Source organism: Monodelphis domestica, chromosome 3 (assembly GCF_027887165.1).
Source record: "Monodelphis domestica isolate mMonDom1 chromosome 3, mMonDom1.pri, whole genome shotgun sequence".
NCBI lineage: Eukaryota > Metazoa > Chordata > Mammalia > Didelphimorphia > Didelphidae > Monodelphis > Monodelphis domestica.
The window spans coordinates 489,334,155-489,361,579 of record NC_077229.1 but is presented as its reverse complement, the minus strand read 5'-3'; the positions used below and the strand labels follow the sequence as shown (position 1 = coordinate 489,361,579).

Here is a 27,425-nt window from a genome sequence, read left to right as displayed (position 1 = left end):
TTCCATCCTCAAAATTTTCACCTAAATGCTGTCAATATTTCCAAATTTCTCCTCAGAAAGTTGGCTTCAACATGACTTCAACAGTCTAGTGTAGAAGCTTGCCTTCTGTTCTTGGAGGAAATGCAGTGGACCACAGGTTTGCAATAAGGCATGTATTATAGGCATGGCCAAGGTATTGATTTATTATACTTTACCATACTTCTTTCAATGAAGGAAGATTCTCATAGGGAAAGGAGTCATTGAAAAATAGCAATAATGTAAAAAATGTTGTCAATAAATTATTCTTTAAAAGGATAGCCTAATCTCAATGAGGAAAAATTGAGATTTTTTAATAGAAGATTTAAAAGAAAAATAAAGAAATTATCTTAGCAAATCTAGCAAGAACATAAGATCATAAAGTTTTAGAGAAGTTCATTGTATTAATAGTATATTCTAGGATAATGAGAACATAACTATACTATAGGGGCCAAAAAAAAGATCTATTATTTTTGTTCTGATGAGCTTACACATATACCAAGGGATTATCCTCAAGAAACAGAATATGAAAGACTAAAGAGAGGAAAGGAAATTTAGAAGTTCTGGATGGTATTTGTACTTTGGTAGTATTTGAAACTTTCAGAACTTCATTGTGGTTCATATTTAAAATTTGTAGGTATGGAAAAAATACAGATGATAGATGTCTTGATCAATTGTTCTTTGACCAATCATATCCATGTATGTGCATCCTTGCACATGCATGTGTATATATCCCCTATATGCTTGACCTCTAGATAGCACTTTCCTTAGGGTTAAAAATTTCTTTCCTTTTTCCACAAATTCTATCAGGTTGTAAATAAGTTTATAGAGCGTGGTCTAACCTTAAGTCTGAAATGCTGTCTAAAAGCAAAGATTCAGAGTATTATGAACCAATATAAATTTTAGACAAGAAGTCAGCTAGTAAATAAGTAATTGATTAAAATTTGACATACTGGAGGTAAAAACATAGTTTTTTCATATTTCAGTTATTCAACCTGACCAAAGGAGATAATAATATTTTAATGTGTGTTATTATTTAACTCTGCATGCTGGTATATGTGACTGTCAGCTTGATGTGCAAATGAATATAATTAGAGGGCGAGTAATTCATTGGAAGGTGTGATTTGCGTTGGAAAAAAAATGAAGAAATAAATGCTTAAGACTCAAAAGTGGTCTATGCTTTTACCTACTAAATGGTTTTATGTATGAGTACTTAATAGGCTACTAATCCCAGTTAAGAATGGCAATTCCCTATCCCCCTTAATGTTAGTAGCTCCCCTCTGAGATTATCTCCAATTTACCCTATATGTGCCTAGTTGATCATAAGTCTATTAGAATGTGATCTTTGGTGATTTAAAAGTATGTGCTGAGTATAACCCATATCAAATGGCTTGCCTTCCCCACAGAGGGAGAGGGAAAGGAAGGAAAGAACTTCTAGATCCATTTTCTTAAAAGAACAGTAGAAACTGTTTTTACACATACTTGGAAAAATAAAATATATTTAAAAAAACATGTGTGCTAACCAGGTCTTTTCTCTAACTACTTGCCAATAGGGCTTCTCTCTCTTACAGTTTTTTCCATCAATACCCATCTCATTCAGATGAGTAGTTTTAAAGAAAAGACAAAGAACTCAGGTATTTATCTTTAAAAGAAATCAGTCTTTTATCAGTATGTTTCTTTGACTTAATCCATACCTTTGATTCTGAAAGGTGGAGGACAAAGCTTCAGAATATGTGATTCCCACAAAAGCAAAACCAAGAACCAAGAGCATAAAATCACGTCAAGTTCTTATGGGCTCAGGTGGTTATTCCAAAACATGTCAGAAGTAGATGGGAGGTCTTTATTAATTTTCCTTGTTTTTTCATGTCAGAAAATATATGAACTGGCAGGCTCACAGAGGATCATCAGAAGAAAGGGAGGGAACCAGAGTCAGCTGAAGGAATGTATATGTTTCTGTGACTATCTTCCATTTCCTGGAAATATGATTAGGATGCCAGATAATGTTAGAACAAGAAATAAAATGTCATCTAGTAGCCTAGTTCCCTCATTTTATTGATGAGAAAAATTGAATTTGAGATATACTCAAATTCAAACATCTAGTTGATGATAGTGGCTGTACTAGAAAACATACCTATTGATCACTGGCCAGGTTTTGTTGTGAAGGTTCATTTTCCCCACCCTAGAGCAGAACTTTCAGACTGGAAGTTGACATGGTCAAAAAGAAGCTTCTCAGGAGGGTCTCAGCCACATTTGGTAGTATGACACAGTGAAAAGAGCACTGGTGATAAAATCAAAGGACTTGGGTTCAAATATTACCCATATGTTTTACCTATGTGACCCTGAACAAGTCGCTTAACCTCATAGGGCTTTAGTTTCCTCATTTGTGAAATGAGAGGATTGGACCATATCAGTGACCTCCAAAGAAGGGTGTGCATGATCATCTACTGGGATTCAGGAAGAAAATATTAAACCCTCTATTTATATTTTTAATCTCTAAAAAAATTTAAATTTAATGGACATTTAATATATAGATTGACAGCAATGCTCTTACTTGATGTAAATGTCAGATAGTCACATGATATGTAGAGTATATGAGATATCCTGAGAGGAAAGTGGGAATTACCCTGCTTGGAAGAGTTGAAAATGGTACACTCATTCCTTCATTTTCAGCATATTATCATGTATTACAGTTTATATGTGCCTAGTTAAATAAATTTCTGGATGGCATCACCTAGTTTTAATGAAACTAACCCTCACAAAACAGAAAAGTGAATTTAAAATATTCTTGCAAAGACTGGATTGAAGATAATCCTAGTAATTCAAACCCAAGTGTTCAACAAAAATGGGGGGAAACTGACCCTTCTCCTACACCTAATAAAAGCTCTTCTTCAGGTATGTTTCGAAGTAAAACAATAACAAGAAGTCAGATGGGAAGTAATTGAACTATCTCATGGAAAAACTTAAGAGTTTTAGATATTAAAGTAAAAAATATGCAGTATAAAATGCTATACATTATAGATATTGTAATATGAATATTATAAAGTTAAAAATAGTATACATTTAAAAATATAGGTTTCCTGAATTTATTGCCTTTTTCTGTAATGATAAATGGCTGTCAGGAGAATGCAAACTTGTAGATGAATTAAAAAAAAACAAAACACATTTGTCTCCTTTAAGGAAAAGGTAATATTTTAACAATTAGTAAGAAATAAGAAACTAAGTGAAAAAGTAACTGATTTTTTTTTAAACCCTTACCTTCCTTCTTGGAGTCAATACTGTATATTGGCTCCAAGGCAGAAGAGTGGTAAGGGCTAGGCAATGGGGGTCAAGTGACTTGCCCAGGGTCACACAGCTGGGAAGTGTCTGAGGCCAGATTTGAACCTAGGACCTCCCATCTCTAGGGCTAGCTCTCAATCCACTGAGTTACCCAGCTGTCCCCTAGTAACTGATTTTTTGTATTATGTATGGATCTTTTTGGGAAAACACATGTTTAGAAATGCTTCCATTATTATAAAAATTTGTTACTGAAAATAATTCATTTTTTAAAAAAGTCATATAACTGTACACCTTAAAAACTTGGAAACAGAATTTTAATCTGTTTTTAAAAAATTCTTAAATGAACAGTTTCAATGAATTTTGAACCCATCTTTTGTGGTGGTGGTAATTCAATTGAATTTCAACAATAACCTTTGTCTAATTGGTGGATGTAACTAAAAAATGTGTATAATTTATTATGATTTAGAAAGTACAGCTAATGACCTGTTATTTGAATTTGGCTTTACTTATCCTTCTGAGTTACCTTTTTTAGCTATGACAGCTAACAGAACCCAGTGTCAAGATAAGTTTTAGCTTGTTATAACACAAAGAGTTGAACCCATGTTTTTAAAAATAGGGAGAAATCTGGGAACTATAACAAACAAACAAATAAATAAATACAATTTTAAAAATAATGAAGAAAATTCAATCACATTACTCTCATTAACAACATTATCATTAATATTTTGGTGAACCAATATACCATTTAGAAATAATGTAAAATTATTTGAAATATTTATTACATCTTTACCGCATTTTTAATAATAGTGAAATTTAAGTTTTGCAAAACATCTTACAAATATGATCTCACTTTATCCTCATAATAATCCTGAGGGAAAATATTATTAACCCAATTTTACAGATGACTAAATTGAGATTGAAAAAAGTTAGGTAACTTGCCTAAGGTCACATAGTTAGTGTCTGGGGTTATGTGTTTCATACTTAATGACTCTAGGGTCCAGCATTCTATCAACTTCTCTACCTAGCTGCCTATATTCTATTATAATTTATATAATTTACATATATATTACATATATACATATTACACAGATATACATATATAATATACATTTTACATACATATTGCATACTTACATTACATACATAAATAATAAGATATTAGATATATAGGTATATATTAGAACATCATGTTATTGAAAAAAGATGACCTTGAAGTCTAGAATTCTTGGGTTCAAGTTTTGCCTCTTATACATGCTAGTTGGGTGACCCTGGACAAGTCATTTAACTTCTCTATATTCTAGGCAGCTTTCTAAAATTCTAAATGGCAGAAAAGATACCAGGCTACATCAATAGTTTTCTTACACTAGAATTCCTTGTACAAATAAAATCACAGAACTAGTGTCTAGCCCTATTCCTCTCAGTAGAGCATGAATTATATGTAATTTATAAATAAACATATATACAATCAGGGTACATGCTCAAAAATTTTAACTGCTTGGACCATGTGACTATAAGATTTGGAAACTAGCTCTAAGGCCTTTTCCAGCTCTCCATCTCTGATCCAATTTCATGGACCCTTTGACAGAATTTACATGTACAGCCTCAGCTTCAAGAAAGTGGTGAGTAACAATTCTAGACATTGGACAGGAGATATAGTATAGTCCCTGGCTATATGTCAGTCTCTCTGTACCAAAAGACTTGGTACAACTGTCTAGTTGAGTATCCTCCTACTTAGCATCCTCTGAAATAAATCCAACCAATATCCCACCCTGTAAGAGAATGCTGACTACTGATGTCTGCCTGTTTTTCTCAGTCCTATTCATGGAAATTCTATGTTTTTTGGAATTATGAAAGCCTCATATCCCCTAGCCATGTCAAAGTTCATGGATAATCTTCACAATCCAGTAGTCAACTAGACATATATATATAGATAGTTTTACTATGTTTAGGTCTTTAGATGCTTCATTGTTTGAAGATTTTTAAAATCTTAATATGCATTATAACCTAAGCAGTTTAATTGACATTTCAGATTGTTTTGGTCATTCATTTAATTTTCAGTAGATGGGATCCATGGAATGTTTTTGATTTTCCACTGAAATGGATTCTTATAATATGATCCATATGGAACTGGTGATTAGCAAGTCTTCTAGGAGACTTTCTAGGAGACTAGGAGGTTTCTTGTTTTGCATATGTTTATAATAATGTTTATAATATCATATATTTTGTATCTATTGTTAAATTTTTTAGAAATATTGTTTCATTTGGCTTTATCCAACACATTCTTCCCCTATTTCTGGTGAGATGGATTTTTTAGGGGCAACAAAGAGGTTGAATCGGTTATCTATAATGTAGGCTTGCATAAATGATTCTATCAATTAATTGACAAGCAACTATAACTTGCTTATTATGTGTTGATCACTATGCTAGACACTGGGGATATAAATACAAAACATGAAATAATTCCTATTCTCCAGGAATGGAGGAGACTATATGTGCATATATAAGTACATGTAGAATAAATACAAAATGGTTAGGGAATGAAAGCACTAGAAGTTGGACAATCAAGAAAGTCTTCCGGTATGAGGTGATACTTTATAAGACTTGAAGGAAACAAGAGATTCTCTTAGGTGGTAGGGGGAAGGGAAGTGAATAAATATTTATCAAATTTGTCCTCTTTTGAATCCTCACAATTCTTTGAGATAGCTGCTATTATTATCACCATTTTACATTTGAAAAAAATGAGGCACACAGAAGTTAAGTGGCTTGACCTGGGCCTCACACAGTAAGTGTCTGAGACTGTTTTGGAATTCAGGTGTTCCAAGCTGCAAGCTCTATCCACTAAGTCTGCATCTAGCTGCAGTGAAGGAGTGCATTTCAGATATGGGGGACAATCTTGTAAAAGCCTGGAGATGGAGGAGTACCATATAGAAATTTCTGACCAGTCATGGATCTTCTGAAAAACTGATTCATATATCTTTCAATTTTAAAGTTTCAAGCTGGTCAGGACAGGATCCAGAGTCCATAGTAATTGAAAATAGACACAAATTACAATAAGGATGGAGACGTTGTACTTAATTTTGACATAAGCCTGTCTGCTTTCTTCTTTATAATTATTCTGGCAGATTAAGAACAGGTAGGGCTCATGGGTAAGGCAGTCACATGGGACTGCCTCCGATGATGAGTCATTATTACAATAGAATTTATATAATGCAAAATGGAAATTTAGGGGCCCTGAAAATCTGTGGGGGCCTGGGTCAATTGTTCATTTTATAAAGATCTAAATTCAATCAGCCTTTGATCTAATGGAATAAAAGGTTCATGAACAAAGAGGGCTCTCTTCCTTATTTCTTAGTGTCCTATTTAAAATTTTTAGGATGGCTTTCTTAATTTAATTTCTCTTTTTAAAAAAATGTTTGCACTAAGTCTGTTTTTTCTCTTTAGAAAAAGATCAAGCTATGATATGCTAACCAGATAGTCAGAAGAAAAGAAAAAAATCTTGATACTATTGATTTTATCCTTTGAGAGTTACAAAATCAAGATTTAATTTTTTATGAATAATGTAAATTTTGTAGCAATACCTAGAATTTGGTTTATCAAATTAAAATTCTAAAAGATACAAACATAATTTTAAAGATTTTTTTAAAAATATCCCCCAAAAGTATGCAATGCAACATTTGTTATTTTAACCAGAAAAAATATTTTATCATTTTTTATAAAAATTCAAGTTCATCACCATTATAATCATCCTAAAAACGTAATTCAGGTTCCTTTTCATTTCCTGCTTGGAAATATAGAAAATGTATAATCGGCAACATATATTTTTTTCCAAGGGGACCTGAGGTATCATTTATTGGAGATGATCACAAAAATGAGCAAGCTGAACAGACTTTCCCCTACTGCTACCTCCCCCCTTCTGCAGGGTCCACACTTCCTCACTGAGCCCTAATCTTCCCACATACACACACTCTCAGGGCTGTAGCATGTGTCTAATTCGGTGGTGAAAACCACTTGTGCCATCAGGGCCATGAGGTAGGCGGCTCACACCAAGCCTGGGCATGGGAGGAACAGGATTGGGACCCCAGGACTTCTATTTCACATTGTTCCATTCTTTCAAAAAGGACAATCCATCACAATAGGTAAATTATATCAGTTCCCCCCACCAAAGATTTCTGATTAATAACTCTAAACCTTAAAATTTCTTTTCCATCTAAACCCCATTTTATGTTACTAAATTTCAATTTGACATCCAAGATACATTACTAGTATGAATCATTAAAAACAAAAAGGGTTGCCTTGTTGTTATTCACAGCTGCCTAAATTAAAGAAACAAACAACACACTGCTGCAACATTTTTATTTTTGCCCTGGTCCAGACAGCTTCCAAAGAAAAACATCATCTGTGATATACCAAAGCAAGAACAGCTGTGCTTTCATTTTCCTAGGTTTACAAACAGATCGAATCTAAAGGATAAATTTTTGCTTAAACAAGCATTGATATGCATGCTGTGATATATGTGGTCATGGGGAAATCTCAGCAATTCAGCCAAATTATTTGCCGTATGGTTTAAAAAGTCCATATTCCAGAAAAGCCTTCACAAACCCTAGGTGTTACCCTGCAGCAGTTGCATATCATGAAGAGACCATTTTCGCTGTTCCTAAGACAATATAAGTAAAAGAATGACAATCAGAAAAAAAAAAACTGATTAAAATGACTTTTTTAACTTCTCAAATCTGACATGGTCACTAATGAAATTTCTCACCAGAAGGTTTCTGGAAAAATAGGAACTAGGGTCTAGTTGATAGAAATTAGGGTGTTTTTTTTACCCTCATTCAGAGATCCGCCTAGTCTTTTACGGGTGCAATGATACACAAAGTATTATGACATCATTTACTATAACCTCTCTGAGGGCTGGGATGGTGTCCTTCCTCTCTTCCTCCATAGCAGTCTCCAGATACTTAATGGTTATGCTAATAATAATTAGTCCGATTTTACAGGAAAGCTTCAAGCTGCTCTGACTATGGAGAAGCAACTATCATTTTAAGTGTCAAGAACACTAAAATTGACTGTTTCAATTCATAAGGCTGAGAAATCAGGAACAATTTAGATCTGGGTTTGGTTTTGTTTGCTTTCCCAGACCAGCAGCAAGTCAATGGCATGTGATTTTTAGATTTGCTAGAAAAAGTCTGTTGTCTGCATTTACTGACACTAGAGGCCAAATTTCATTAAACTAACAATGTTAGGGGAAAACCTTCAGAGTGGCTTTAAGGATGTTTGTTTTGAAAGGACATCATTTAATAACATCTTCTGTTTTTTAGAACTTTTATATCTAAGCTCTTAGAGATGCTGTATCTCTTCTTGTCCCTTAGAAGTAGCCGGAAGGAGAGCAGGTTTCTCATATTTCACAGATGGAGAAGCCAAACTACGGAGGGGTAAGTAACTTGTCCAAGGTCACACAGTCAATGGCAAAAAGGGAGGGGGCCAGAACCTTTGTCTCTGGAGTGGACACTCATTGGTACTCTCCACTTCATGCCCCACCCCCCATTCACTCTGCAGTCTTTTGTTCAGTCAATAAAGACAATGGGAGAAATATTGAAGAAATATTAAAATGTACAATATATAAAGAATTGGATTTTTGCAATTTTTTACTCTATGCACTATTCAGTAAGGTTTTTTTTTTGGGGGGGGGAGAAATGTGGTAAATAGCGTTTACTATCAAAACAAAATGTAAAAGAAAGACGAGGAAAGATCATATTGGGGGACGAGGCTGGATGCCAAAAGCTCTTAACTAAGAATAATGAAAGGATCTTTTCTCTCCAGACAGCACTTCTCACGAACCTCATTACATCTGGCCTTGGCACTTTCACCTTCTGTAAACTTGGGGTGGGGGAGATAGGGTGCTGAACATTTCATTTTAAAAATAAACGTCATTCTTAAAGAAATGTAAAAATATTTTTCTCACTAATGACAAGATTACAGCTAAAGCAACTTTTTAATTGAAGTTCATTAATCAGATTATGCTTTCCAAAGCATGATATTCATATAATGTATCCAAAAATAAGATGTTGAGGAGAAAAAGAAGAGAGAGAACACGAACATGCTTATTTTTCTTTCCAAAACTCTCCCCAATTTCCTTCGAACACCTCCGGAGAACATGCAAGGACCGTCGGCTGCCTTTCTAGTTAGAAGTTACTAGGACTCTCCCGCACTGCAGCGCAATGCAGAGCAGGGACAATCCCAGCCAGAAGCTCCAGTCTCTCCTCTGACTTTCCTCGCTCGGCTGCTTCCGCAATCATCCCGACGGCTCCTAGATCTACCGAGTCATCATTCACCTAGGCGCCCGTGTCCGGGAGCGCCTGCGAGTATCAATCACTGGAGATCCTTTGACGCACACACTCATTCGCTCCCGTACCCAGGCAGAGGCTGTTTTTTCCCCTCTCCCACCAGCTCCTCAGCAGCCTGCAGGGCGCGCGCACATACAGACGCGCGCGCGCGCGCACACACACACACACACACACACACACACACACACACACACACACACACACACACACACACACACACCCCCTCTCACTCCTCCTTCCTAGCTGTCAAAAGAAGCAGCTCTGGTCCGCATGACTCAGTCCTCCCCCACCTCGTTCTGCCCCATAGGAAGAGGGGATGGGGAAATGAGGAGGGATAGCCACTACAGGCTTGGTGAACTCCTGCAGAAGTCTGTAGGAATCGCTGCAGCCTCGTTAGCGCAGCGCTCCTGGTTCTGCAGCATGGTCCCCGCTCCGCCTCCACTTTCCGCCTAACTTTCACCACCCAAAACCGCAGTCCCAGTGATCCAACCGGGGTGGGTCGACCCCAAAACAACCACCCAACAAGGGTCTGAGAAGAGCCCTTTTCATTACTAAAGAGCAGAAATAAGAGCAAAAAAGAGCAAGGGTGGAGGGAGCGCTTCTGGAAAACCAGCAAGAAGGGAGAGCGGGTGAGGTGCAAATACCTTACTAGAACACTACAGGTATTTTTGCAAGTAAGCACATACACAGGACAAAGACGGCCTTTCATCCTTCCCTCTCACTCTTGGTCAAGGTTTTCTTCGCAGAAATAAGTTATGTGGTCCGAGCTGCCTAGGTCCTGCCATAGCAACTCCTACTACCACTCACCCACCCACGTCCGCAGCAGCTGGTTGTCCACAAAAAGTTGATCTAGAGGCTGAAGGAACAAATCATGAGTAGGTCGTGGTTCTCTTTGTGAAATGACCTCCTCACTCTCTTCCCGCTTCCCACTACATAAGAAGCCCGGCAAATTCTTGGGCAAAAGGAGGCTAAAATGATGCCCCATATATACTGTCCATAAAACTACTATTCTCTTCTTCCCCTACCTGAGCCCTAGGGATGTTCCAGGAGAACACCCCCCCCCCCACACACACACACACTCCAGTTTATCTATCAATAACGTAAATGAAGGCATTCACTATACTCTGCTCCTTTTAGCTCTCTCCCCAGTCCCTCACCTGGCTTTCCCCTTTTTCCAATATAAGTCCAGGAACCTGCGGGGAAAAGTTGAGCCTCTCCAAAGCCTGGCCCTGTTAAACCTGGAAAAGTTGTCCAAAACTGCAGCCCGGGAATTCCCAGTAAAAAGGAAGAGGGCAAAATGAATTCACAGCAGCAATTCCACTGTGGCCGGAGCTCCCCTCTCTCACTTACCCGTTCCGAAGCTGAGGGAACTCCCACCCTCTGTTCGAGGTGCCGCAGCTGTTGCTGCTGCTCTCTTCGCCTGGTCCCGCTCTCTCCCCAGGGTTCCCTCTCTCTATTTCTCGCTTTGTTTCTCCTGCGGCTGCTCTCTCTCTCAGCGTGTGCAATGGTGAATCCTCCCTAAGGAGCCCGTGAGCGTGTCAGAGGAGAGAGGAGGGGCGGGAAAGTAGCTGTGGGCTTTCACTATGCAGTCTTCTTCCTCCTCCTCCTCCTCCTCCCCCTCCTCTTCCCTCTGCTGCAGTGCTGGGGAAGCATGAAGAGCCTAAACGAGGGAAGGAGGGAGTCGGGGAGCGCGGAGGTGGGCAGTGGGGGTGGAGAACAGCTCACGATCTGAAGCGAGGAACGGGAGGGTCACTGAAGGGGCAACCCCGGGAAGCTAAGATGCAGGGTGGCAGCAAATAGAGATGAGTTTAAAAAAAAAAAAAGAGGGCTAGGAATTGGCATTTACTTGAAGGGAAGTTACTGAACTGTGCAGGGATCGCATCTGGGAGGATAGGACCCTGGGTTTTGAACAGTTATTAATTATTCACCATTGGTTGCTGTCTGTATGCAACATCCCCAGCAGCAGCATCCAGCGGAGCTAACTAGTTCTAGAGTCCCCAGGGATGACCAGAAGCCAATAGATGATAAATCATGTCCCAGGACCACAGTTGGAGACAGGCGGAGCTCTGCGGCTGGGACTTGTTTGGGGAACTTTTTTTCTCGGCCTAAGGAACTTAGCACGCTTTTTTGAGGGGCGTGGGGATGGTTTAAACATCTTTTCGGGAGGCAAGGTCCTGGTGTAGTGGGAGAAACCCTAGATTTAGTCAGAGCACCTGATTTCGACTTCCGGCTGTGCTAATTGATGCGTGTGTATCCTGGCAAGTGGCTTAAACCCTCTGGGCCTCAGTTTCCTGGCAGTTTCTCTTGTAAAATATGAGGATTGGAATTGATAACCAAGGTCCTTTCCTGTTCTGAATCCCAGACTGACAAGTTTGTGTTTTGTAGATAGGATTAGCACCCGCTGGGCAAAGGAGGGGTGCAAATACGAACTTGAAATATTTAAAAACTGATTCTAAGGTCTCATGAGAGGGACAGTGAAATTTATGGTCCAGAGAGGGATAGATAAATTATCACCGGGTTGTGGTGCAGGAGGTAAAAGGCTATTTTTGTGTGGCAGCTAGTGAATATAAAATCCACGGATAGACATTCTCCCCCTACCACACACATGCACAATTGCATTCCACTTTGTCTCCTCACCCCTCTTTTTAGAGACTCTAAGTCATTTCTCATATTTGTTGACACGAAAGCAGCAGGTGTTCATTGGCAGCCCTTGAGCGATAGCTCTCCTGGATGCCTTTGGCCACACCCAGGTGCCCAAACTGAGAGCCCCTAGTGGAGAGAAGGAGAAGGAACCTGCAGCCCTCACTGACCTGGGTTTCCTTCCTTACCTTTTTCCTTTCCTATTAGCCAGTTAATGTGTGAACATTGCTTTATACTAGGATCCTCCGACTCCTCCATAGTACCAGGGAAGCATCAGCCTATAATATTGCAAACCAGCAGCTATGAATCCAGTACATAGGCTACATTGAACAACAACAACAACAACAAATATATATATATATATATATACACACTTTCCACACATACCATCTATATATCTATGAAAAATGCAAGTGATAACCAGACAGCTGAATTCAAATGGCCCACATTGTTCTTCTCTGCAGTCCAATGACCTAAGCTCTCCCTACCTGATTTTTCAGTTTTACCTAGTATAAACCATGAGAGAAATTGTGACTTGTGTAATGGAGAGAGTAAAACGAATGGAACAATTATACCTAGCACTTATATGTTCCTCTCACACACTCACACATCTGACATCACACAATTTCACAATTGGATAAATTCTCAAAGGCCATGTTGTTCAATCTGTACCTGAGCAGTAATCCTATCTAAAACACACACACTGGTGTATCATCCTACCCAGCTAAAAGATCTGAAATGAGGGGGAACCTATTATTTCCCGTGGCAGTGTGTTTCACTTCTTAATTGCTCTAATTGTTGGGAAATTTCAAGTACAAATCTACCTCTATTCAACTTCAACCTGTATCTTCCAAGATTATCCATTAGAGACTAAACTAAGAGAGAACTAAAAGAACTAGAGACTAAACTAAAAGAACATAACTAAATTCTCTTGGAGGTGACACCCTTCAATCCAATAATTAAAATAGCTATCATACTCTATTGAATAGCCAGGCCAAAATGCCCTCAGTTCCTTTAACTGACCATAATGTGGTTTGAATGTGAATTCCCTCAATATTCTGTATATCTGGTTCTGTTTTCTGTCTATTTCCTTGTCTCTGCCTTTCTGTCTCTGTGATTCTGTGTCTGCCTTTGTGTCTATTTCTCTGTTTTTCTCTCCATCTTCCTCCCTCTCCCCCTCTCTCTTTCCTTCTCAAAATGCAGTTCTTAAAACAACATAACTCTTCCATTGTGGTTTGACCGAGGCAAAATCCAAAGTGTCATTCATCCCCATATTCCTGGAAACTATAGCTTTTATCTTTGACTTCCATATCACACTGTTAACTTGTATTGGATTTGATACCCACCATAACCTCCAGATCTTTTTCAGAAAAATTGTGGTTTAACCAAATCTCTGACCTTGTACTTTAATCCAGGGTATGAGGACCTTCCTAATTTTGTAACAACTACAAATTTGAAAAGGACACCCACTATTTCCTTATCCAAATCACTTTTTTTTTAGAATATTGGACAATGAAGAGAAAAACAGAAATCATGGACACAGCTCTGAAATATCTGAATTCTTTTTTTTTTTTAAACCCTTACCTTCTGTCTTGGAATCAATATTGTATATTGGTTTTCAGGCAGAAGAGTGGTAAGGGCTAGGCAATGGAGGTCAAGTGACTTGCCCAGGGTCACACAGCTGGGAAGTATCTGAGGTCAGATTTGAACCCAGGACCTCCTGTCTCTAGGTCTAGCTCTCAATCCACTAAGCTACCCAGCTGCCCCCTGAAATGACTGAATTCTTAAAGACTCATTTTCTGAATCCATCTTACCGTTCCATTAATTAGACTCCATTTTCCCAACTTGTCTTCAAGAAAAGTATAAGCCAATTTATCAAACATTTTTAGAAAATCTAGGAAACTATATCCATAACATTTCTTTTACCTTCTAATGATTAAAAAAAGGAAATATTTTAAAGGCATGATCAGCTCTTGATGAAGTCATGCAGGCTCTTTGTAATCATTTGCTTTACTAGATATTCACTAACCATCTCTGGTAATCTGGTCAACAGTTTGCTGAAAAATTAGTCCTTTTCATTGGCCTATGGAGTGGGAAGACTTTGTTCTCTTTAATGCTTTGAAAAAAAGGAAAATTTACCCTTCTCTAGTCCTTCAGGATCTCCTCCATTCTTTTCTCTCTTTAAAATGTTACTGGCAGTGACTCAGCAATCACATTCAATTTCACGACCTGATAAGCTAGTACAACTGGTCTGGGTGGCTAATTCATCAAGGAGAGCTCTCCTTACTTATTTCAGGTATCAGCTATCTATTGGTAATATTTTTGTTCTTTCTTTCCCCCAATCTAAAGTTCATTCTTCTTGGCAAGTCAAACAGAAACAGCCTTCTCTCTTCATTTTTCTTTGTCCTGACCATCTGGACCAGAGGTTTCATCCCTTCTTTGATCTCTTTATTTTCTTGCCACTCTATGTCACTGAAGCTTCAGTACTTCAAAAACATTCCGTTACTTGCCGTTACTTCCATCTTCTGTATTTTTATTTCTAAATCAAACATTTTGGTGAGTTCTCTGTGCAATTACATTGGCCTCTGGATATTTCTCATTTTCTTCTTCATTAGTTTTATTTTTTCTTCATGTTTTTTGGTTTTCATTCTTGAGACTTTTTCCATCCCCTGCTGGATTACAGAATCCTACAGAATTTCAATCCATACAATCATATCTATTTTTTGTCTGAACCATTTGAAATATATTTTTCCAAAATTTAGAGTACATGTCAAGTTATGGTCAACATCTCCTTCTTTGCTCTTCTTTTCTATCTTGAACTCTGAGAGAATAGTTATTTCCCTCCAATATTCTCATCTTTTCTACTAAGCAACTCTAGATTAGTGAGAATGAGATTTGAAAAGAATTTCTGCATTTTCTCCATCTTGTGAAGTATGTTATTATTAAGGCAAGACTTAAAGAGGACTTTAAGAAGACTTCCCAGGTCATCATCATCCTTAACTACCTACCTCTTCACTCACCTTAGCCACTCAGAAGGATCGATTGTCTTACCCTTGGTATCACTATCACTTATGTTTCCAACTCTCCCTCTGCTCTGTTCCTCCTAAACGTCTTCTTTTCCTCCCTGTGACCTCTCAATCTTTCCTCCCTTTCTGTTCTCTCATTACACTCCCCACTCTTGTTTTACTTTATGCATTATCTATTGTCCTATCTTAAAATCCCATCTTTGTTTCTATTTACCAGTTTCCGAATGTTGTTAAAGAAAGTCCATGCTAAGTCCTCTACAGATTGATGCTATCCAATTTCAGCTGGACACTCATTGTTACACACTAATCCTTTTACTCTTCAAAGATTGACTATAGCAATCCCACCCCAATACAATTCTTCCAAATCTTCCTTTCCTTTCTCAAGCTTCTTATACTACTTTATTCATTACAAGAGAGGTCTTCTATTGAGAGAAGTAGAGATACATCAGTAGGGAGTAATAGAAATTTTTTTAAAAAGTAGGAGTGGAAAGAGCATTAATAAAATATTTTTAAAATACAAAGAATACTAAAAAAGTTCAGAGGATTTAACAAAAGAGTGCTCTTGTCATTCCTTTATTCAAGTTTAATATTCACTTTAAAAAAGTAAACTAGAACTTTAAGTGACTCAGTGGATTGAAAGTCAGGCCTACAGATGGGAGGTCTTAGGTTCAAATATGACCTTAGACACTTCCTAGCTGTGTGACCCTGGGCAAGTCACTTAACCCCCCATTGTCTAGTCCTTACCACACTTCTGCCTTAGAACCAATATATATTATTGATTCTAAGACAAAGTGTAAGAGTTAAAAGAGAGAGAAAAGTATGTGTAACAGAAACTCACAATTTCATATTTAATTCTCTCTTTTTTTGTTCTTTGTAGACTGGAATGTTTATGTGTATTGATGCAATTAAGTGCATCAAAAAAAAAGAAAAGAAAAAGGAAATTTTGAGAAAACATTAACTGGTAACAAGTAAAAACAAGGAAAACAATATGGACAATGAAAATGTAAATGAAAAGAGCAAAAAAAAAGCAAAGCAGATATTATATAATTATAATGATCATGAATCTTGATCTGAAGAAGAGTTGAAAAAAAAGTACCTCATCACCTTTTCTGAGGAAGTGAAGGACTCTGGGTACATATTTGTTTGGGCTGGCTGAATTACTTTCTCTCTTTTTAAAGTTTTTGTCACAGGGAAGGAGAGATATGAAGAAGTGAAGGTTATTTAAAAGCAAAATATAATGGTATTTTTAAAAATACCAAATAAAAAATTGATGTTCATAAATTTAAAACTCTAGCTGATATAACTTTAGGAATTGAATGTGAGTAGCAATCCAAGTCCAAGAACTGAGTGATAATGGATAAAGATATAAGAATTGCTCTCTTTTTCTGATTTCAAAGGATACACAACTGCAAATTTTCAAAGGTTGAGAGAAGGGAGAATTATGCAGATGATATAGTATAATAATATGAGATTTCCTTCCATCTTTTTATATTCCTACTGCCATCTTTCTGCTTAATGCTGCTAAAACCTCATACTAGGTTGACTGCAGCCAGAGGATCTGGATTAATGTCTCAGCTCTCTTAATACCTGGATGATGTTGGGCAAATCATTTAGCTTCCCTGGGCCTCAGTTTCTTTATCTGTTGATAAAAGAAGTTCAACTCAACCTCTAAGTTTTCTTAGATTATAAGATTTTTTTTCTATTGACAAATCCAGCTAATTGTCCTTTGGAAGACAACAAGCAGAACAATCTTAAAAATTCACATAATTCCCATTATTTTTACATGATATTAATCATAAGATTTCATGAGCAAAATCATAACTGGATGATTCATTTTCTTTTCTTTTCCTTGCAGTGAAATTTGCTACTTCTTAAAATCTTGTAGCAAGTGCTGAGAGTCACTCTTCTTAAATAATTCACCCAAGTCTAAAAATTCCCATTGAGTCTTCTCCATTATCGCTTTGCCAGACTTTCATTTTTAATGCCATACTAGAGTTTTTTGTTAATATATTGAGTTTTATTAAATTATTTTTGTGCTCTGTGGAGAATCATCCTTTTCATTGTTAATGAGGATTTTGAGAAGTGACAAAATGGATCTGCAAAAAAGCAAGAGACTTGGAACATTGGGAACTGCCAGTCAACTGAGAGGGAATCATAGTTCCATGGAATCTTAAAGGAAGCAGTTGGGTAGCTTGAGCTTTTTGAAACTCACTTCTTCTCTGACTGTTGGGAGGATGGTGGAAGCCAGACTCTCTTGGTTACTGATTATTTATATGACTGAGTACTGAGAAGACTTTGAAGCTTAGCTCAGAAGAAACTCTGTCAACCTCTGCTATCAACATCTCCCCTTAGAGAAAAATAACTTTATTTCCTGAATTGAACACATTGTGAAATCTCCAATCAACAGGAAATTATAGGAAGTCAGGGGAACCTATTTTCCTCTCTCCCCCACCTCCCTCTTCTTACCTCCTCTATTTTAAAGAATAAAAGACCTCTTAGTTAAAGATTTGAGGGTGAGGGTTAGTTATTAAAAGGAATCTTCAACTTTGTCATTTCTGAGAAGAGCACTCAAATTAGTTGAGAGGGGAACAGGAAGTGGTGTGGGGGGAGGAGTACAAGATCCAATATTTCCCTAGCTTGCTTCCTGGTGTTACTGCCATATTACCATAAATCTCCTAATAGTGGTATCTATTACAATTTTGGCACCTCAAGAAAAATCTAACCCATCCCAAGCTGAGAGAAATTTATTAAGGGAATGTGGAAGAGGCATGAAGAAAGAGAGGATTTGCAAGACAAGCCAGGCATGTCAACCTGGGGACCTGATCTGCAAAATCAAGGTGAAGATTCCAAATGGAATGTTCCCAGGAGAGGCAGCTAGGAGCCTGGCCAGAGGAGAGAAACTGAGACTTTGGGCTCTGGGTTACTGACCAAGTGAGAAATCTCTCTGGGGGTGACTGACCAAGAGAGAAACCTCTTCTCTGGGTTCCTGATCAAAAGAGACTAGCTTTTTCTGATCTAGGCAAAGAGAGACCTTTGGAGTTTGACAGAATCTGCACTTGAATTACTCAAGCAGAGATTATCTAACTGAAGAAGAAAGAAGATTTAATCCTCCCTCTCTCTGAATGTCTCTGAGTCACAGCTGACAAACATTTCCTAAAACCTTCATAACCCTTACTTGTAGATTAGGGACAAACCTCATCCCTCTTACCTCAATTCCCATCCTGTCCTGTCTTTCCAATAAACCTCCTTGCCTGAGAAAGAGAATAAGAGCCTCTTCTCTAAATCTCACAGTTCACCTTTGAGTTACATAGAAAGGTGGCTGACCAACTGGGAGGGAGAGGAAAAGGGGCAATAAGGTGTGGGTGGAAAGCTAGGAGGTGAAGGGTGGCATTGAGGGAGGAAGGGTAGGAAATATCTTGACTTATTAGCCATTAGTGATCTATAAGTAGCCCAGAGTAATCCCCTCTAGCAGTATCTATCTCTCTAGCATTATCTCTCATCTATCTCCATTATAACTAGGCAGTCTCAGGTGTCCCCTAGTAGTAGCTCTCTAGCAGCCAAAGTATATTCCAGTTATTACAACCAGAAATAGTTCCACATATCATCCATTTTATTATGATTGGCACCTCAAGTTTGACTGAACCCCACAATCCTTATACAGGTAGAGTAGAATAAGAAGGAAACAATGTTCAGAAAAGTTATTTGTGGAGTTGTTATTGTGGCTATAATTGCCTGCTTTGGGGTTGTTATGTTGCCAACATAATCAATAGTGTCCATTACCATATGGGTTATCCTGCTATACAAAATGTGATAGACCTCAAAACAGGTGATGACAGCAATGACCACCACTCCAAAAACAACTTCTTTGAAAAATTTTGTCTTTCTTCCTTTCCTTCCTTCCTTCCTTCCTTCCTTCCTTCCTTCCTTCCTTCCTTCCTTCCTTCCTTCCTTCCTTCCTTCCTTCCTTCCTTCCTTCCTTCCTTCCTTCCTTCCTTCCTTCCTTCCTTCCTTCCTTCCTTCCTTCCTTCTTCCTTCCTTCCTTCCTTCTTCTTCCTTCTTTCTTTCTTTCTTTCTTTCTTTCTTTCTTTCTTTCTTTCTTTCTTTCTTTCTTTCTTTCTTTCTTTCTTTCTTTCTTTCTTTCTTTCTTTCTTTCTTTCTTTCTTTCTTTCTTTCTTTCTTTCTTTCTCTCTTTCTTTCTTTCTTTCTTTCTTTCTTTCTTTCTCTCTCTTTCTTTCTCTCTCTCTTTCTTTCTTTCTTTCTTTCTTTCTTCTTTCTTTCTTTCTTTCTTTCTTTCTTTCTTTCTTTTCTTTCTTTCTTTCTTTCTTTCTTTCTTTCTTTCTTTCTTTCTTTCTTTCTTTCTCTCTTTCTTTCTTTCTTTCTTTCTTTCTTTCTTTCTTTCTTTCTTTCTTTCTCTCTCTTTCTTTCTCTCTCTCTTTCTTTCTTTCTTTCTTTCTTTCTTTCTTTCTTTCTTTCTTTCTCTCTCTCTCTCTTTCTTTCTCTCTCTTTCTTTCTCTCTCTCTTTCTCTCTTTCTCTCTTTCTTTCTTTCTCTCTCTCTCTTTCTTTCTTCTTTCTCTCTTTCTTTCTTTCTCTCTTTCTTTCTTTCTCTCTTTCTTTCTCTCTCTTTCTCTCTCTTTCTCTCTTCTCTCTCTCTCTTTCTCTCTCTCTCTCTCTCTCTCTTTCTCTCTTTCTTTCTTTCTTTCTTTCTTTCTTTTTTTCTTTCTTTCTTTCTTTCTTTCTTTCTTTCTTTCTTTCTTTCTTTCTTTCTTTCTTTCTTTCTTTCTTTCTTTCTTTCTTTCTTTCTTTCTTTCTTTCTTTCTTTCTTTCTTTCTTTCTTTCTTTCTTTCTTTCTTTCTTTCTTTCTTTCTTTCTCCACAAAACACAAATCTAGAACTTGTTAATGAGAAACAACTAGAAACAGAATTGGAAAGATAAAAGCTGGTGACATAGGGTTAGATCAACACATAAAATCTGAGTTAACAACATCTGACACAAGTTTACATGACACTGAACAAAATTCAATGAAAAACATAAGGATTACAGAATTCAGTGACCAAGAGTCAGACTCAGACCAAGATGACTCAATAGCAAATGGTGTAATAATAATAATAGACCAAAACAGTGATTTAGAACAAGAACCCTGTGAATTTTTCAAGCTCTATGAGGGTGTTAAAGATTGAGATGTTTGGGACACAATGGGCAAAGTGAATATCTAGATCCAGAACAAACAAAATCTTATGAATATAATGATGATGATGATATCATGTGGGACAGAGGAGACTCTTTATCAATGGAGGAAACATTTGCTGTGATTGGAGTTGATAGTTATGAAGAATGTGTACAGAAATTAGACCTTGAGAGACACATTGAGGACAATGAAGTATCTAGCATGTTTTTGAATGACCTTACCTACACAGTGATAATGAATAGGAAGAAACATATTACATAACAAACTGAAGGAGAGATAGATATACAATTTCACATTGATTCTCTAATTTCAACAACATAACATGACAAATACCATCTGGTGAGAAGGATTGAAACCAAGATTAGTTTGAGTTCCATAAGGCAACATATAACACAAAACCTTGTGAGAAGAAAGACTGGTCTTAGGTATAAAATCTGACAGAAGATCAACTAAGGAATTACATCAGGAAAAACCCCTAAGCTCTTATTCTCAAAGCCTAATTTCATAACTATGACAAGTACAAACACCCCAATAATGAAAGATGGGAAACATTTAGGATACTATTGAAGTACTTACTGTAAACCTCAAAATTTCTTAGACATATAAATGTTGGAAATTTCACCATTGGGAAATTTCATACTTGAAAAATTCCCTATTGATAGTGGGTCTTGGTTATTGGAATGTGAACCCCATTGGCATGAGAGTTTCCCCCTCCTACCTTCTTAAGATTACTTTAGGACTTTTTATGAGGTTTACATTACCCACATTGGATGAATCTGTTATCAAAGACTTTTAATACCAACTTATAGATGAAGACTTTTAATACCAACTTATAGATGAAAACTTATAGATGAAACAGGTTGCCCGTATCTCTCAAACCCACCTAAAAACAAATCTCTATGAAGATATTACCTCATAGTTTCAGACATCCCACAAGATATAAAAGTATAGCCACAATGATGTAAAATGACACAATTCCATAACATTACCAGCAATGAAGAAGAGCAAGAAGTAACAACTTAAAGAAAATGCATAAGAAAATATATCTGATATATTGCCAAGAGTCCTAGCAATATCTTAACAATTGTCCCTATAAATGGAAATCTATAAATGAGAGTAGAAGAAGAATAAAAATGAAAGCACTGCACATAAAAACACAAGAACAACAACACAAATGAGAGACACGAGTACAAGTGCTGGGAGCCATCAGACCACAACGCCTTGACAGAGTCACACATGGTAGCTGGGGAGACCATAGAGTGGGCCTTGGTGAGATGTGACTGCCCATTCTATCCCCTTTACATGACCTCTTTAATCATTGCTCCTTACCTATGAATTGGCATGATTATTATTCCCCCTAGTCTCAAAAGAAATAATGCAAGAGCAAAACACCTATTCCCTAATTCTCCAAAATATCACCAAAAGATCAGTCCCTTAAACCCAATCGCAAAAAGACTATCATGGGTTAACTTTTACTTAATAATTTAACTTTACATAATTCTCAGTAAAACCACAGGTACCGGCCAATCCCAAAACTTTCTCATGAAGCCAGAACACAAATCAATCATAGAGGTTCATACAATAAGTACAAGTACATCAAACTTCAATATGCCTCAGTGACTCAATTTCACAAACCAGTAACTTGCCAGTGGGAAACTCCCTAGTAAGAATCCTGAGAAATGATCAGTCTAATACTGAATTTGAATTGTGTTCCCAGTACCCCTCAATGTCAATGATATGATTGTTGAATTATCTTTTTATAACTGTTGATTAATTATTCCATTTTATTAAAAGCAATAAGATATTTTCCTTGATTGTTTGAAAGCTCAAAACTTCTCACAGGGTAATGAGAAAATTAAGCCACCTGTGACAAAATCATTTATCTTGTATGCTGTCTGTAATCACAATACAAAAATATAGAATGTTAATCAAGTGATTTGTTAAAAATTAATGTATCACTTTTCCAATTATCTCTCTTTGAACATGTGTGTTAGGTAATGCAACCTGCATGCCAAGAAAATGGGTATAAAAATAAAAATCAAGCCTAGCAATGGTGGAGCAGCTGTCAAGATGCAAAGCAGTCCCATGGCCATAATGATTAAGCTGTCTTCCATTTGTTATTTATTTTGGCTGATTGTTCGCCACCAGTCAGGAACCTGGAGTCACAAGTGAGGCTGGACCTTGACCACGGCATACAAGTTACAACAGAAATGAGCAATGCAAAAGCAATGATGAAATAGCCCCATATATGAAGAATATAACTCCAATAAGAAATGATCTCTGTTTACAATTACAACAATGAGAATGTAGTAAAGTTACTTAACTAAAAAGATACATCTCTGCAAAACACATCACATTATATAGAATTCTATCTATACCAACAAGAAATTAAGAACCATAGAGTAAAAGAAAAATATTATCTTCAAGAAAAATTAAAGCCAAGATAATCTCCTAAGATAAACACCTCAAAAAGTCAAATCTACATAAAATTAAGCCCCTTGTAAAATTAAGCATCAAATGATATAAGACAATATCACATTTCAAAATCATAAGATATATCTTTAAAAATCTACTCAATACAACATACTACATACACCCGCACATGAAGATTATCACACAGAAAGAACCAACTCATAAAGACTGACAGGCATGCATGAGCAAGGAAAATCAATCTTACACACAGGCATACAAAAAGCTTACACGAATTCACATTCCTGTATGTTAAAGAACATGGGACTTCAATCAAAGGGAGATGACAGACAACATTAGATGTGTAAGCTGCACAGATGAAAAACCCAAGATATGTATGTTTCCACAATCAACATCAAGGACATGAAAAGACTTTGAAATTTAGAACTGATGGTGATGAGGTCACATAAGAATTCATCATACATGTTAACTTCACACATAGGTACATGCACTTATACAATCACACATATGCACAATGTGGAAAAGAATCTCATGGACTGGGTAAGTATGTTACATTTCATAATTGGAACACACGCACAAAATTCATACTGATATGATGATGAGTTTCTGTGGAAAATTCAAACAAAGAAAATTTTCTTATCTGCATGACTTTGAACAGAACTCACATACAAAAATGTATCATAATTGTACATATGGAAAAATTTGTACAGACAAAACTATATACATTTGAAAAATACTAATGGAACCAACATTCTAATGTCATAAGGTTAAGTTACTGACATTCTAATAACTAACACATAAAGCAAGATTAGGTAGATCATTTAAAATTTTAGATAGATTAAAGACAGAGCATATTTAATATAAGTTAAGATACTTGATAATGTTAGGAACAAATATTGCTTATAAAAACTTTTATTTAGAACAGGTAATAGTCAATAGGAAATAAGGAAGTTATATTGTTGTTAATAAGCTATTTATCTTGTTGCATTGGTTATTATTGTTTTCAAAGCCATATTTCTGTATTGTACTTCTTTGATCTACCCCACTTTCCTTAATCCCAAATCTTAGAATAGGGTTAGACAGTTTAGAACAATACTTTAAAATAATATAGTATCATAGCTTAGACTGTTAAGAAATTAATATAGTGAAAGGTAAGTATGAAATGACTAGTGCAGAACTACTGGGTATAAATTCTTTCAAAGACAAAAAAAAATGTGGATTTGTTAATGAGGATTTTGAGAAGTGACAAAATGGATCTGCAAAAAAGCAAGAGACTTGGAACATTGGGAACTGCCAGTCAATTGAGAGGGAGTCACAGTTCCATGAAATCTTAAAGGAAGCAGTTGGGTAGCTTGAGCTGTTTTGAAATTCACTTCTTCTCTGACTGTTGGGAGGATGGTGGAAGCCAGACTCTCTTGGTTACTGATTATTTATATGACTGAGTACTGAGAAGACTTTGAAGCTTAGCTCAGAAGAAACTCTGTCAGCCTCTGCTATCAACATCTCCCCTTAGAGAAAAATAACTTTATTTCCTGAATTGAACACATTGTGAAATCTCCAATCAACAGGAAATTATAGGAAGTCAGGGGAACCTATTTTCCTCTCTCCCCCACCTCCCTCTTCTTACCTCCTCTATTTTAAAGAATAAAAGACCTCTTAGTTAAAGATTTGAGGGTGAGAGTTAGTTATTAAAAGGGATCTTCAACTTTGTCATTCCTGAGAAGAGCACTCAAATTAGTTGAGAGGGGAACAGGAAGTGGTGTGGGGGGAGGAGTACAAGATCCAATATTTCCCTAGCTTGCTTCCTGGTGTTACTGCCATATTACCATAAATCTCCTAATAGTGGTATCTATTACACAATGTATAATATTTGTCTTGCATCATCTTCCCACTATGTTCAGCACTTCAGTTCAAATTAGTATTCTGACCTTGAGCTTTACATTTTTTTTAATAATACACATGCTGATCTCACCATATGAACAAAGTATTAAGAATGCATGTAGTAAGTTCAGAAGAAGTTGTTTATTTCTATTTTTAATGTGATACATTCAGTACTTGGGACCGATGCCTTGCAATGCAGCCTTTGGGTCACAAATGCTTCTTTATCTTCAAAGAGTCCATGAATGGAATCATTGGATCATGAACATTTTGGAAAGGTCATTTCGCCATGCTATTCCCTTCCCACACTTGTAGCCTAAACTCTGCAGAGGAAAATCTACATCATTTAAAAGACTCTTCTCACCCCTACCTCCACTTTGGAGAAGATACCACAAGACACAGTAAAAGATCCCAAAGTTCAATAAATTCTTCATATCAGAAAATTCTCAAACTGTTATGTTTAGGATTTATTTAGTTTTATTAAGAATACATTTTAAGATCATAGAAAAGGGGTTTGCCCACTTTATTACTTCCCTTTTAAGCAAGGAGACAGAAAAAGGTGACTGTGGGGTTTTTAATAAACTTGGAGGAAGAGAGGGATGGTTGGAAATTCTGGGGGCTCTCTGGATCTTCCTCTTCAAGGGAGGTTGCTGGAGGATTTGCTCTGAGATGATCTGTTATTTGAAAGAGTTAACTTTGAGAAGTTCAATTAATATCTGAGAAACTGAAGAAGACTTTGTTGGAGTGAGAGCTTTTCTCCCAAAGAGAGAAACAGTTGCCAGAGGGGACTCTGTTCCCTCTTACTTGAACAGTGTCAGTGTCTGGCTTTGCCAGGAGAGTCTGAAAGCCTAGAGATTCTAACAGCCATATTTGGCAGTTAGCTTCAGGCAGTTTGTTAATTTTCATAGATTATTTTAAGGAGGTTAATATATATTTAAGTTCATCTATTAGAATAAATGTAGTTAGATAGAAATTGGATTTAGACAGTTGAGAATAGTTTAAGGAAGTTCACCTTGGTGAACAAGAAGAAAATCCATGAGGATTTAGACTAGGGAGGCAGGGTTAATTTAGAAATATTAGGATTAGGGTAAGAGATTTTCTGTTTTATTCTTACCTCCTTTATCCTGTCCCTGCCTCTCCTCATAGATATAATTAAATAAGAGCTGGATTAAGCTGTGTCCAGCATTTTATCCAGTACCTTCAAATAGCTTGTCTGTACCACCTATCAGTATCAACTGGCTATTAATATTAAACCCACATACAAGATCAATATTACCTATAATAAAATTCAGTCTCTCATGCTTGAAAGTAAGTACACAACTTTGTAAATAAAGCCATAGAGAATCTGGAAGTCTCCAGGCACTGCCAGGGACTCCTGGCCAATCTTAGTCAGCTATATACCCACCTTTTTTGAACTATATGGAGGAAACAGGGTTAGTACAATTGGTCAGATAAGCAAATGAACATGGTAATTTGAGTTGAAAGCCCAAGTATGAAATGTCTTCCCAAGATACTGACTAGAAATGTTTATTCTCCATCTCATCTTCCTTCTCGTCTTCCTCCTTCTCCTTATCACCATGTATGTAATACTAATGGTAAACAGTAAAGCTGAAGATGAAAACAATCAAATGAGTAACTTTTAAAATTTCCAGGAGCTTCTATGTTATAATTTAATACATGTCACTTCTAATTCTGGTCACTTGAAAATACTCTAAGATGCCTCTGTTGTTACTTAGTGTTAAGTAGGGGTATTTAAGTTTTTGGTTGATTAATTTAAGAATTGCTGATTGATAGACAGAATTTGATTCACTCTTCACATAGGGAAGTAGGACATTTTCAAAGCTCATATATCTATGGAGGGTATGACTCTGACTCAGTCAACAATCATTATCAACATAACTCCCAATTTCAAGGGACATGGGATCATCACACATTTTTGTTAGCAGGGAACAAGAGGATGTTCCCCACTGGACTGGGCTAGAGTATATGCCCAGCTCCATGGGAAGTGCTCCAGTTCAGCAAATCAGGTGGATTTTCTTAATTATCCCTGTTACATTTGTAAGAAAGTACCAATTACCATCTTGCCAAACTTTATTATATTGTTGTTCCATTTAATCACATGCATTTGATTTTTATGAACTGTGAACTTATGAACTTACTGCAATGTGTTTCTGATCACAGTGATGTACAGGTCACCAACAGAAATTTTGATTGACCACTCTTTCATCCTTGTGCAAATCCTTATTATAACAGTTGTATCTGTATAAAATATTAATATTTGCAAAACATTTTAATATATTCTTATTTGATCTTTATAATAACTCCATGAGGCAAATATAACAGTTAGCATTGTCTCCATTTTACAGATGAGGAAACTAAGGCTAGAGAATTTAAGTGATTTGCTCTTGCAAAACTTCTACCCTGAGGTTCTTAACTCTTGATTAGTGAGTCCTTTCTGAGATGATTATTGAAGTTGGGGTCTCAATCATTTTCTGGCTTTATCCTCACTAGCAATTCTGCCCCAGAATGGAGACTCTTTCCTCAGCCCAAAATTATAGTTCCCTTTTATGTGCTGTTCTTTCCCAATTTGAATGTAAGCTTTTTGAAGGTAGGGACTACTGTGTTTGTTTATA

The 27,425-nt window shown here is 36.7% G+C and overlaps 1 protein-coding gene across 1 annotated transcript in view; it reads right to left on the bottom strand.

Moving 5' to 3' along the window:
- Positions 1 to 11,322, bottom strand: part of SV2C (synaptic vesicle glycoprotein 2C) — a 233,679-nt gene extending 222,357 nt beyond the window's left edge. Inside the window, exon 1 of the mRNA XM_056824761.1 lies at positions 10,983 to 11,322. The gene's annotated coding sequence lies outside the window, so the exon portion shown is untranslated. The remainder of the gene's footprint in view (positions 1 to 10,982) is intronic.
- Positions 11,323 to 27,425: the final 16,103 nt, after the last annotated feature.